This window comes from Halyomorpha halys, unplaced genomic scaffold (genome assembly GCF_000696795.3).
Source record: "Halyomorpha halys isolate HHAL.00 unplaced genomic scaffold, Hhal_1.1 Scaffold46.1, whole genome shotgun sequence".
NCBI lineage: Eukaryota > Metazoa > Arthropoda > Insecta > Hemiptera > Pentatomidae > Halyomorpha > Halyomorpha halys.
The window spans coordinates 981804-995729 of NW_027109456.1; the positions used below are offsets into that span (position 1 = coordinate 981804).

Here is a 13926-nt window from a genome sequence, read left to right on the forward strand (position 1 = left end):
TCGTCATTTTTTTTTCTTCCATGTTTGCCAATTGGCTGGAAGTGATGATGGATAACTTACTTCACAGTGCTGAGTACATTTCCACTAACTTTATAAACAATACAATTAAAGGTTCTCTCTTTTAGACAAAAATAATGGTAAAATTATAATTTTTCTGAAAGAGAGAACCTTCAATAGATTTTTCGTAAATCTAGTAAAATGTACTTAGTACCACTGTGAAGTAAGCCATCGATCTGAGATACGAAGGAGTGGAAAGCACTGTATGAAAGAAAAAATTATATTCCATAAGAACGATGATCTAATAAGGAAAGATCTATCGGAAACTCGATTTTTGTTTTTGTTTTTTTATTGCGACATAGATTAATTAAATTAAAATCTGTACCGCTACAATCTATGAAGAGTGTTTGAATTAAGAGTGCAGCAGACCAACGTGCATGAAGTTGAAGCACTCGACCGCCATATTTTACCCAATAAAGGGTAACCAATTTATGAGGCTGGTTAGACCTCAGAAAAATTACATAACCTAATATAATAACACTTCAATACATTCTGCAATAATTCCGAATAAATAAATAATATGATAATTATATTAACAATATGTATAATTATTCTAGCACTTACAAAAGGTTGAAAGTCAACTGAGACAAGAAACCGGTGAAAACAAATGAAAGCCTGTTGTAACAGTCACCTGAAAAAATGATAAAAATATGATTTTCAATGTTTTTAAAATAAAAATACTGCTTAATTTGATATTTAAGGCGTTAAACTACAAAAGAAAAAAATCTAAATCGTATTGTAAAAAAATTCCAAAATAAATGATTTAGGAATTTATCTCGTACAGAAACTCAAACTAAATTTTTAAAATCAGATTAAATTTAGTTAATAGTGAATGCTTAATCACGAGTTCTACTACGGGATAAATTCCTAAATTATGGGTATGCTTGTGTTACCCGAAAAGAACCAATAACTTTGTGACAGATCCTTCAGCATTTCCATACCTCATTTGAGGGATGCCATCACAACTTTATATGTTGGAACACAATCTTTTGTGTAGGGAGTAGTAATGATTTTACACAAGATATCATAGTTCTGAGCTAGTGATTAAATTCTTTATGCAATTGTCCCATTTATTATTATAATGTTATCAGTTCACAGACAAATTCGATGTTTTTTACAAATTTTTATATGAAAAATTTGAATTTAACTTACCATTACCTGTCAGTTTATTGAAACTGAATATTAATCCTCTCTCGAGCAAAAATTCGAAGTCTTTTGACACAAAGTTTTGAATAATAAACAGACTCAATACAACAAAACCGTTTAATACAATGTAAAATCAAGATCATTCGCCATCTAAATAGTATTACGGCATTTTGTTTTTCTAATAACCAAAAAAGGCACAAACCTTAAAAATTCATGTCAATTTTGTAAAAATAATCTTATCAATAGTTTAGATTGTTTTTATAAACATTTATCAAACATATCGCAATTAATTATTGTGGTTGGAAAGGGATCATTCCATACCAAATCTCCAAGAAATGTTGGAACATCTCTTTGATAATAGGTAGAGTAGATCGGTTCCAACAACCACTTCTGACTATCCAGAACTGTACGGAACATGTGCAGTGTAGGACTTTAGAGAGGTAAACACACTACGCATGCTCTGTACAGTTCCGGACAGTCAGAAGTTCTTGTTGGAACAAACTTAAAGGAGAGGAGAATGGGGGTTGGCTGAGGAACATTAACCACTGCGCATCTCTCCCCCCCCCCTTTTACTCTATGTATTCATATCCATAGTAATTATTTAATAAAATACCATTTCTACGTTATGATTTTCCTAATTCGATACAAAATTTTCTTTCTCACTACAGACGATGACGGAAATGGGTTTTCAGGCGGGAAATTAAAAAATGTATAAAACTTTTTCACGCGATTTTTTACGTTTTCTTCCACACAAAGGATCAAATATGGATTTGCGTCAATCTACCAGTAGTCAAATCAGTGTTGGAACATGCTCATAGTTTCTCCGATTCTTATGAAGTTTTTTAGAAAATCAAATAATTAGTATATAAATATCAATTAAGTGTATGGACGTAAAGGTTATAATTGGATATCATTACACATTACATGCTTTATGATGGTAGCAGCACTGCTACCTTCCTATCAATCAATCACAGCCTCAATCGAAATATAATAAAATTACTTTAATAATAAATGTAATAAAATAAACTAAATAATAATTTTAATATCACAATGGCTTATGATTTAGATTCTCAAAAACCAGATGATATCAAAAAGATTTATTATAAAAAATCTATATACGCCGGCTAGATTAACAAGTTTCAGTCTAGTTCATTTTGCCATGTATAAAAAATTTAATACTTTTTGGCCAGAATTTAACTGATAAAAACTTATAAAAGTTAAATATATTTTGTATGTTCGTTTCTATGTTAATTTTTTATACCTCTAAATAAAAGTATTATGCATATATGAATGTTCGTTCCTTTTTTTATTTAAAATGGATTTAATAAAATCATGGTAATATGAGTAATAAAATCTAAACATACTCATTGGAAGAACCTGAAGCATATTTGAATGTATTTATTTGATTAACATAGTCTGTTTGGTTCGTTAAAACTTGTAAAATAACTTACTTCATAAATTTTATGACGAAATTTTTTATTGCCTTTCCAAAAATTAACATAGTGTTTTAGATATTAGATGAAAGACGAAAACTACTTTCATTAGGCTGACAAGTTTCCTCAGAAGCTCCGATGATCAAAAAAACGCCGGTTTTGTCTAATATTTAAGTGACTCTAAAACTTCCTTGAACAGAATAATATTTTTTTTTTATATAATCTTATATATGAGAAGGGGCAAATTGAACCAAATTCCGTCAAAATCTAAAATGATGGATGTCATGGTACGGATGTAGCGGTATAATCTTTTATAATAAACTTTTTTTAAGAATTAAAAGAGAAAAAATCGCTGATTTAGTTTACACCCTAGATAGAATGTCGATGACATGCCATACTCATTATTTTATTTATGATAATTTATTAATATTAATAATAACTATTATAATTTTATTTTACATATTTTTTTATTGCTGTATGAGTCATCAATTTTGACTTAAAACTGTACACAGATTTTAATAAAGTATTCAAAATTAGGATGAAATAACCTGATAGGTTTCTCATCTTGAAAAGTAATTAAAATAAAATAATATAGAAAAAGAATATTGAAATAATAATAAAATATTAATGAAAATAAATAATGACAATTACGATAATAATTAGAAAGTAGTATTGTTTTCAGCACCAATAGAATGGTTCTATATAAGGAAAAGAAATGAGGGATGAAAATATTCCTAATATTGAATTCCTAGGGGCTGCTTTCATATTTACAACTCCTCTAGACGCCTTGCCCTGAATATATTTCTCCTAACCAGGGAAAATTTGAATTTTAATGTTTACGAATACCGAACCTTTAACAACGTCCATGCCTTCGTCTGTATAACTGGAGTGGAAGGCAATAGCAGACTATAAATATTGACAGAGAAAAAACTATTTCACACAGCCCCTTTTTTTTAAATTTATCTATTTACCAATATTACAATCCACACATTCGGAGCGATAGGTAATTATAATAAAAGAGTAAAAATAATTTATTTATTTATTTCATCTCTACTCCTAAGGGTCATTGGTAGATAAATAAAAATAATTAATAGTCAAGTATATTAACAAAACATAAGTTGCAGTTTTGGGAGTGGCCTACAGAATTAATATTTTATAAGGGATGAACACCCGTCTAAAGGAAGAAAATATTAGTTCCAGAATAATATTAATAATTAGAATAGAACAGTAATTTTCTTAGATAATTCTAGCAGGAAAATATTATATATTGTAATAGGAGATTATGAAATAAGTAGGATCTCAATAGGACCGCAAACGGTGGAATTCTTAATCCACCTAACCTCGTAATCTCCTATTACAATATAAATATTTTCCTGTTAGTATTGACTAGCGTTACCGCCCTGTTACTTCCGTTTCATCATGCGTCACCGAAATCAGTTTACTACCATATAATTTTTTTTCTAATATTGTAGAACGTCAATAAAGAAGTTGCACAAAAAACTTCCACTAATCATACATTCCACACCAATTGTACTGGATAGGTAGGCACATAATTATCTATATTTCGCAATATTTGTCTAAATTATATTAAGTTTAAGAATAAGTTTTATTTTATAAGAAATTAGATTGTATAAATCTAAGGGAGGAGTCGTCTTTGAAACGAAAGTCTCAAGAAAAATACTTTCGCGCGGGGTTTAGTAAAAGTAGTAGGTGAAATTTGATACAATCAGCACTGTTTTTACAATAATCCCTAACTTCCATCCAAATTGGAACCAAATAAATAAATATAGTTTTGTTTATTGATGTTGTTCTTTGCTGACCGCACCCCCCGACAAACTTCTCCAATCATTAATCTACGGTAAACTGGTGTAGGATGTTAATTGTTGGATGTTAAACTGTTTATAGGCACTGCAGATTTCTTCATCTTGTATAATGTATGATTTATTTTGCAGATATATATTTATGGCGTGTGTGTTCGAGATTCTTAAACGGCTGACAACTCGCGTTTTGTGAATACAAGTATTAAAATTTAAATACTCTTCAGGAGAAAAATCTAGATATCTATAAAAATCTAATTCATAATTCAAAAAAATCTAAAAATCTAGTACCCTGTATATTTATTTCGCTTCAGGTTTATTCCTTGATTCATTGCCACCTCTGTCTCATTTCAACCCCTCTTTCCTGTCCTATGCCTGTCTCTGGTTGGGGCTAACTTTAAACACTCATTCTGTTCATTAGTGCGAATAAATGAAATTAATTGATGGTTGCTTTTCTATTACAGTACGCAAATATGTGTGAATAGAAAAATACCTAATAACTGCATAGTCGCACATATTCGAGTACTCTAATAGAAAAGCAACCACCTTTAATTTCATTTATTCGCACTTATGAACAGAATGAGTGTTTAAACTTAGCCTTAACTCAGAGCCAGGCATGAATGAGAGGAAGAAATGAGGCAGAGGTGGCAATAAATCAAGAAATAAAACTGAAGCAAAAGAAATCACCAATAAATCCAACGTCCAATCAACGTGGAACAATGGCAATATTGATTGATCAATCAGAATTTATTTTTTCGAACTTAGAACAGAAACAGAGCATTTCAAGTTGGCCAAATTTAATTTCTTTTCTTTTTGCATTCAGATTTAAAGGATTTTTATTTACTCTATTTAATTTTATTGCTATGTTAACTCTCTCCCAAAATATAATCTACAGTTATTTCTATGCCTTTATTCCATTATTCTAATATATCCATACAGTCCACAAATGCATCAGTCATATTTCAATACAATCTACTTATTCTCATTCACTACATAACAAGCCCTAAATCAATTTTTTAATTTTGTGTAAGATTTAACCGTTCACTACATTACCACGATCTATGCTGTTAACATACCACTTACACAGACCATTATTTGGACTCAATAAAATGTATTTTCATTGAAAACTTGGATTCGATTTTTTTCACGATCACAATAATATATCTACAGTAATAGTTTGTATATGCAAAACTAAAAATAAATAAATGGTAGATTGAAATAATTTCCTCAACATCGTTTACAGGATGAAAGTAAGCAGAAGTTTGGATTGAATAAAATGAAGAATCTGATTTTTATTCAAGGCATCTCCGTTTAAATAGTTGTAAGCTGTTCTGATGCGAATGAAATATTCTCTCTGAGCTCTTTTCCAAGAATGGATAATTCCTCTTTTTTTTTCTTCCGTAAAATTTATCAAAGGAGTAAAAAAAAAATTAATTTTTTTAATACTTTTTACTATGCTTTACTAGAAACTTAAAAGTTCAAGACAGCTTCAAGGTATAGAAAATACGGTAGAGATGTTAAAAATCTTTAAAAGGATTTCCAGCTGGAAGTAGGGATTAATAACTAAAAGATGCTTTCAAAGAATGAAAAATTAATTTTCCGGAGAAGAAAACAGCCGAGGACCTTTGTAATTGAATATAACGGAATTTTCTCCAGAAATAAAAAGAAAAGACCCTTTTGCAGGAAAATAAAATCAGCATACAGTATATTCCTACAGAAAGGTACAGGTGATCGTATCTTCTCACGCATACCGTATTCCAGGATGGTGTGCTCCGCACTTAGCAATAATAACAGCCTGAATGTTGTGGTTTGGGATTTATACAATTATATACATTTTTTGAACCAAGAGGCCCCTGCCAATTCGATTCTGCATCTGACAGAGCCCTTTAACCAATTACCAATATTTGAAACACCTCTTTTAATGCAATATATTTGTTGAAACTGTTTACATACCTGGACATGAAACTGTTTGGATACCTAGTTTTACTGATATTGTCACAGAATATAAATTTTACCAAAAAAGAACGATTTAAAAAATATCCGAAACTATTCTTAAATAATTTTAAAAATTAAATACAAACAGCATTGCATCAATAAAATGCAAAGTACAACTATTACCTTTTGATGTTTAATTAAATTTATTTTACAAGATTGTTTTCAAAGTACAAATATGTTATTAAATAGGAGTTAATCACGGTGGTTTTTGACTTTTCGGGCGAAATATTCAATGTTTGGAGACAGTATCTTCGAAAGTAATCGTGGAACATAGGTCATTCTGGTTTCAAATCGTAAAGCATTTAATTGAATAAAAAAAAAAAAGAGTGAGCAATTCTCTTAGGTGCATAGTTTTGCGTTATCAATTGTGTTTATAGAATAAAAATTTATTGGTTATAATATAAAAACAAAAATTTGTTTCGTGGACCCGTGGTATAAAGCATATCTATTATATCTAACAATTTTCTCCCATTCAATCTCCTCTCGCCATCCAAGGTTTCCGAAGAGAAGATAGCTAAGATTAATGAATTACACGAATGTAGAAAAAATAATTGAAAAAAAAAATCATTTTTCAAAAGTCGATTTAATCATAAATAATATTTAAGTTTTATTCGTCATTATTGACTAAAATTTAGAATGAAACTTGTATTTTGATGCGTTCATATCTCTAATTATGAATGCCAGTAGAGTAGGCAGGAGACTACGTGGGAGAACAAAAACCAGATGGTTTGACAGAATCGAGAATGATGCAAAAGAGCTGCAAAGATGCACCAAACTGGAAAGTTCAAGACAGGCAGGCGCGGAGGGCCCTCTTATAACTCACAATGTTGAGTTGAGGCGTGGGACTGGAGATAACCTGGGAACTGCAGCGGCGCTGGTTCCAATTCGGCCTGGGGGGTCAACTTTTATTTCTGCGGCGGCCCCACGAAATGAAAACCTGGAGAAGGCCAAAGAGCCGGGAAAAAATTTTCTAATTGATTTTAGCATTTTATTGATTTATTTATTTTACTGTCCATCCGCGCCTTAAAATTTCCAATAATTCATAGGTTATCATTTTATTTTATTTTTTAAATCCTTCATAACCCTCAGGCCGAAATTATCACTTTTTATACAAGTATAGGATGCATATTAAATCATAATTAGTGTTTCTTAATGATTCGCAATTTGACCTTGCTTGAATTAAATATTATTCCAATGAATGTTTATCCGGCCATATTTTTATCTGATTAAAATGTTAGTTTCAAAATTAATGATCTTCTACTGGAATAGTTTCTAGAACTAATATGAATTGGTGAATGACACAATCATCTTTGTTTAAATATAACAATTTATTTCACATACAGCAGGAACGACGTTTCAGGATATCCCCCATCTTCAGGTTGCTAGAAAATCAAATTCAACAATATTTAAACATATGCTTACAACATTATTACTATATCATATATTCATCAAAAATATTCATAAACTGTTAACTTAATAAAAATTATTAATTTTAGTTAGATTGTTCATCTTAGTGATAATAGAGGTAGGAGATGATTGTTATATGGTGGTTATCATAATGAAAGATAACCTTCAGGAAGGTAATTATTATCCCTAAAAAATGTATAATAGCTAATATTATAAAAAGTTTTTTAATATGATAGTAATGTAGTAAGCATATGTTTAAATTTTGTTGAATTTGGTTTTCTAGCAACCTGAAGATGGGGGATAATCCCGAAACCTCGTTGTTGTTGTATGTGAAATAAATTGTTATATTTAAACAAGGAAGATCGTGTCATTCACCAATTTCATATTAGTTAGATTTAAAATAAATGACTAAAAATAAATTTTAGTAGTATGAACCTTAACTCATAATTAATTTTAATATTTTCTTTTAGACGGATAAATTTTCAATCGATTAACACCAAATTCTGACATGGACCATAACAAATTATACTTATTACATAATTATAAAATAATTTATAATCTATATAATAAGTAGAATTTCTCAAAGTACCACAATACCGTTGAATATCAGGTAAAGTTTATTTATTTAATAAGTTATCTCAGTGCTAACGACCAATTTGCTAGGTCTAACAGACTTTAAAGACTAATAGGACTGATGCTAAATTAACAGTTACACAGAGGAATCTAATTGGTTGTGACCACCGCAATTGCCATTGCCGCTCGATAGCAGGAACGTTTAGGTCCAACCGTTTCAATTGAATCAGTTATTTATCGACGAAAGGGAACCCCAAAGCAATCACCATGGTTTAAAATAATCTAATTGTTAACAATTTTCAACAAGAAAAAATTATTGATGCAGTTATGAGGAAGAATTCTCGTCAAAACGGGAGTTATAAAGCGGATTGATATAAGTAAATGTTTTCGAATACCGCCGTACTCTCAGTAAGCAAATGTTTTCAAATTAGGATGAGATATTTTGCCTAACGAGAATATGGGGGCGGGTAAAGTGGGCAAATATTCATTATTTTTCATTTCTTTTTTTTTTTTTTTTTGCATGTAAAGATTGTAACGAAAGCGAGATTACCTCTTCTTTAAATAAACGTTTTCAAAGTAAGATAAACAATTACATATGTTGTATGCCGTATTTATTATATATATTATTTCTTTTAATATTATATTCGTATTTTTAATTATATCCACTCCATACTTATGACTATTTCACTAGTTCATTATTATTAAATTATTAATTGTATATTGTATTTTTTATCTTATTGTATTGTTGATGAAAACCTACAACAAAGGGACACATTACACTATATATTCCACTACCGTACACGTTATTTTTGACCACACTTCCAAACACCATTCGTTTGAACTGAATAATATTTATAAAACTAAATGTTGACTGTTAGATTTTGAATATATGAACATCTTATAAAATACTTAAATACATGACACCTTTAAATAAGATAATAGGTTATGAAATGAAATTATCTTAGTGTACAATGAAATTAAAATTATAAGAAATCTAGATTCTAATTAAGTGAGGGTTGAACAAAATAAAAAGCGACAAGAGTACAAGGAAAGATAGGTATTAAAAATATCCTTAAGAATTTAAACTTCTAAATAAAAAATATACAGATATGGAATCAACATAGATTAAACAAACAATTGGATGTTTGATACCAATTAACAAATTTTATATCATAGTTATTAAAAATATAAATACAAATGTTCAGTAAGCAATAACATTCTTAATAAAAATCCGATTTTACTGTTTATCTTTTGTTTTATAGGGAATTTATTCCCGTATTCAAATAACAGCTCGATTTAATAGCAGTATTAAAACCGAATAAATCTAGGATTTCATTAGCGAAGAACCTCCCCATAACGACACCAATCATTAAAAAAAAACGTTTTAATCGGTTAAGAACTTTCGGAGATCGTAAAAAAGTACAAGCACATTTTTATTAATATAAATACAGAAGACATAAACCGAGCGATTTTCGAACGTTTTTACAAAAATTCTAGGCTGACATATGACTTCGAGACAAAATTCTCTCATCCTCATTCAGTATAATTTCAGCGAACGAATTGAAACAAGATTCTGTTTGCAAACATTTTCAAGTGAGAAAAAAGAAAGAAATACCATAGTTTTGTAAGATAACTTTTTTTTCATTTGAAAGTACAGGGTAAAGATGATTAAAGTTACATTTCGTTTTATTCAATAAAATAGAGAAACCTACCTCTATCACTTTAACAGTATTAATCTTTCTTTTTCTTGACCAAGCACTCAGTTCATTTTATGAAAAGAATGAAATGTTTAATAGAAAGCTTTCATTAAACTCTAAAGAGAGCACAGATAACTCCAAATTGGAAGGAAAAAAAATGTAATCTGATCTTTTTTAACCCCTTCCATTTATAATTCCTTAGTTACAGTACCTCTATTTCTAGTCTTCTTCAGTATTCTATTCTACTGATTGATTTAAAAAAAAAAAATTTACTGAAATTTTTGTGTTTGAAATAGTGGTATACAACATGAATAATATAGAAAAAATAATAAAGTTATCTCACATATTTTTCTTCACTTGAGTGTATTATATTTTTGCAGTCAATTCTTAGATTATTTTTTGTTTTATGAAAATGTCAGATTTCAGTAGTTTGACCCAAGTTAGCGTCGGTGAGAATAAATTGTGAACCAAATCAGATTATGGATCAAAGAAAAATAAATCCTTGATTAGACAAAATTATAAATACAACAATTTAGTATAAGTTATACAGGTGATTATTTTATTTATTTATTTTTTCATGTACAGTTTATTATGTTTATTTCCTTTATCCTTCTGCTTGTATATATTTAGAAAGAAATTTATTTATTTTTTATGTAATTCTTTTTTTTCATTTACTTATTTATTTTTATTCTTATGTTATTTTATTTTAGTATGAATGTAATCAGTTATCACTATTACTAAAGTTGTGGCAGATTGTAATATTTATCAATAAAAAAAAAAAAAAGAAGTAAAATAAAGTAACCTATAAATATACTCGCCATAATTCTGTTCTCTGTAGTATATTTTAAAATAATTTATACTAAAATAAGTTTCTAATTTTATCAAAAACCTTCAAATAACAAAATGGCTGATAACAACAGAAAAAATATATATTTTTAACACATCATTGCTCAAGTTGTGAATCTTGGTACGTTCGGAAAGGTATGTATATAATTTAAAATAAAAACAAAATAATTCAAGAGACATCTTGAAAGAATTCTTTAAGTCAGAAAAAAATATATAGGAACAGAAAAAAAAATTGTTGATACGAGATATATCTAGAATGAAGTATCGATATTATTTTCTGTAGTGTAATTTTTTTTTAATCAGGGAATTACAAGGAATCAGAGCACCAATATTTTAATTTAAAAATATTTCCTGTCAGCAAATCAAAATTAAAAAAAAATTATGAACACTAAATTTTCCAAAGTAAAATTTTAACTTCTAGGGCCGTTGAGAAATGTTCCAGAAATTTTCAGCAACAATGGAAGACTTCAAATAGATAGTAGTAACAATAAAACAGAGCTAGAGGCTTTTGCCAGAAAGATCTGATCATTAAAACTAAGTTTGGTGAACAATAGAGATGAGAAGATTTATATCAGATTCAATGTTCTCATGATGTAAAATACAAGTTAGGCTTCATTCCACTTTCAAATGCAACTAATGATGGATTTGAAACTTACAATTTAAAAAATGGATTGGGTTATTCCTACAGTTCTTACTAAATAAAAAAAATAAAATCAATTATTGTAGCAATTATAGTTGGAAAACACCAAGTTCACCATAAGCTTCCTTCCTACAACCATAAAAAGATCATTCCCATTAATCAAATTAATTATTTAAAAAAACCTACATCACTAAAACTCAGGAGAAAACACATTTGAACAGGTAGATAGATTTAAGTTCTATGGGAACAAGAAAAAACGAAAATAAGATAGAAACTAGGTTAAAGGCGGGAAATGCTTGCTACTTTTCAATTTCTAAATTACATACATCCCACCTTCTGTCTTAAAACTTAATCTGGAGGTGACCAACCTATTCTAACCGTGGTGAGGAGCCACAGAAATGAAAAAATTCGACCACTCAAGTTCCAACCGGCACCACTGCAGTCATGAGGTAATCTCTGAACTCCCCTCAGCCACACACGGCCCTGAAGTGAGGGAACTGCACACAGTAAATATAATTCAGGTTATAGCATTGCGGCGAATAAGATGGGCGTCTAAGGTTGTGGAACTTAGTTCAGAAAGGATCCAAAAATTAAATAAACAGTAAACCGATGTAATAGTCCTAGGGGTAGACCGCAACGTAGATGGGAGAGTTGCGTGAAAGCATATTTAGGAGATTTGGGTTTGGAGGGGCGTCACTGTAAATGTGTATCGGCATCGAAACCATGTCGAACTTTCGGATTCGCTAAGCCCTTATAATCATTATTATTGTATCACTACAACACACAAAGTATATTGGGACTCACAAAGGGTAATACCTACAATTATGAAAATCAAGTACTCTTATAAAGACTGTTATGAAAAGAATAAAACTACCAATAATTACTTTAAATCGCAAGGTTTTCCCTTCAACTGGTTGAAGTGGTGACCTGACCCTTCGGCTAACAGAATATTTGAAGTATACATGGAATTAGGTTTGCAAAGGCATCAAACACAGAGCGTACCGTCAGTATTGGAGCTTTCCAGATTTTTATAGGGATGATTGGCTCTCATAAATAATCTGAAACTATCAAAGGAAAGTGTTCTAAGCGCTTTGTCAGGAAACAGGTGTCTCGCCAACACATATAACAATATACTTAAAGTTTCAATATGAGTATTTCGGTAGTAAATATTAAAACAAAACAAAAAAAAGTAATATATACATATTATTTTTTATTTATTTATTACAATATAATTCAGGTTTACTCATATTGGAACTTTAAATATGTTGTTATATAAGTTGAAGTGGCACGAAACGTCTCCTGACAAACCGTTGGAACACTGCAAACACTCACAAATCGTCTTGGACAAATACTTGTGGAGATCTAATAAAGAATCCCCTTACCATGTCTGATCCCTTCATAGCTTCACAGAGAAGTATATCAAGAAAACATAAAAAAGTTCATAAAGATATTGGTTTTTTTAATGTCTAAAACACATTGAATTAAAGTTTAAACGATTTTATTTCAAATTTAGAATTAGATACAGACTCTGAAGATTAGTTGCAATTTAGTATCAATATAATTATTATTGTTTTTATTTTGAAGCCCTGATTTTTTTTTACCCCAATATCTACATATTTTGAACCCTTATATAATATGTAAATCTTTTGCCGTAATTTGCATAATTTATTAGGTATAATTTGTTTTATTTACAGAAAAAAAAAATTTATTTATCTTTAGAAACTAACTCGCTGTGCGTCCCGTCATTGATGGATTACTATTAAACACCAGTCTTGTTACCCTCCTCATCCATTTGGATATGTCGGTAATCTTGCAATAATTCATTAACTACAGATTTTGGTCTAGCAACTCCATATACTCGAAGCACTGTGCGCCAGTTCGAATTCGGCATGGTTGGTCAACTTTTATTTCTGTGGCGGTCCCAAGAAATGAAAACTTGACCCTTCATCATGGCTGCAATAGGGTGATAACCTGTAGATAAACCCACCGTGCGTTAAAAGTGACAATGAAGGGATCATTAAAAATAAAAGTTGATTGTAATAAGTGTGATGGTTGCAATATAAAATATTACAAATTTTCAACAAGAAATAATACAAAAAATTATCATTAAATAACTATTTTAAGGTATTGAGGCAGAAAACAAATTAGGAAAGAAAAAACAATAATGACAAAAGGTATTCTGAGTAAAACTATTGCTAGTAAAGAACATGATAAAAAAATAAATAAAATGATTTATTCTCATTAATAAGATAATTTATTATATGCAATAATAAATAGCACTTTGTAACAATTTTTATAATCAACACCAGAAGATA

At 29.5% G+C, this 13926-nt stretch overlaps 1 protein-coding gene across 6 annotated transcripts in view; it reads right to left on the reverse strand.

Moving 5' to 3' along the window:
• Pde9 (phosphodiesterase 9) overlaps nucleotides 1-13926 on the reverse strand; it is a 681542-nt gene that overhangs the window by 581810 nt on the left and 85806 nt on the right. For 5 of the 6 annotated variants that reach the window (XR_010843511.1, XM_067047645.1, XM_067047646.1 and 2 more), the window contains exon 2: nucleotides 623-688. The exons of the other annotated variant lie outside the window; for it this stretch is intronic. The gene's annotated coding sequence lies outside the window, so the exon portion shown is untranslated. The remainder of the gene's footprint in view (nucleotides 1-622; nucleotides 689-13926) is intronic. 6 annotated transcript variants of the gene reach the window in all.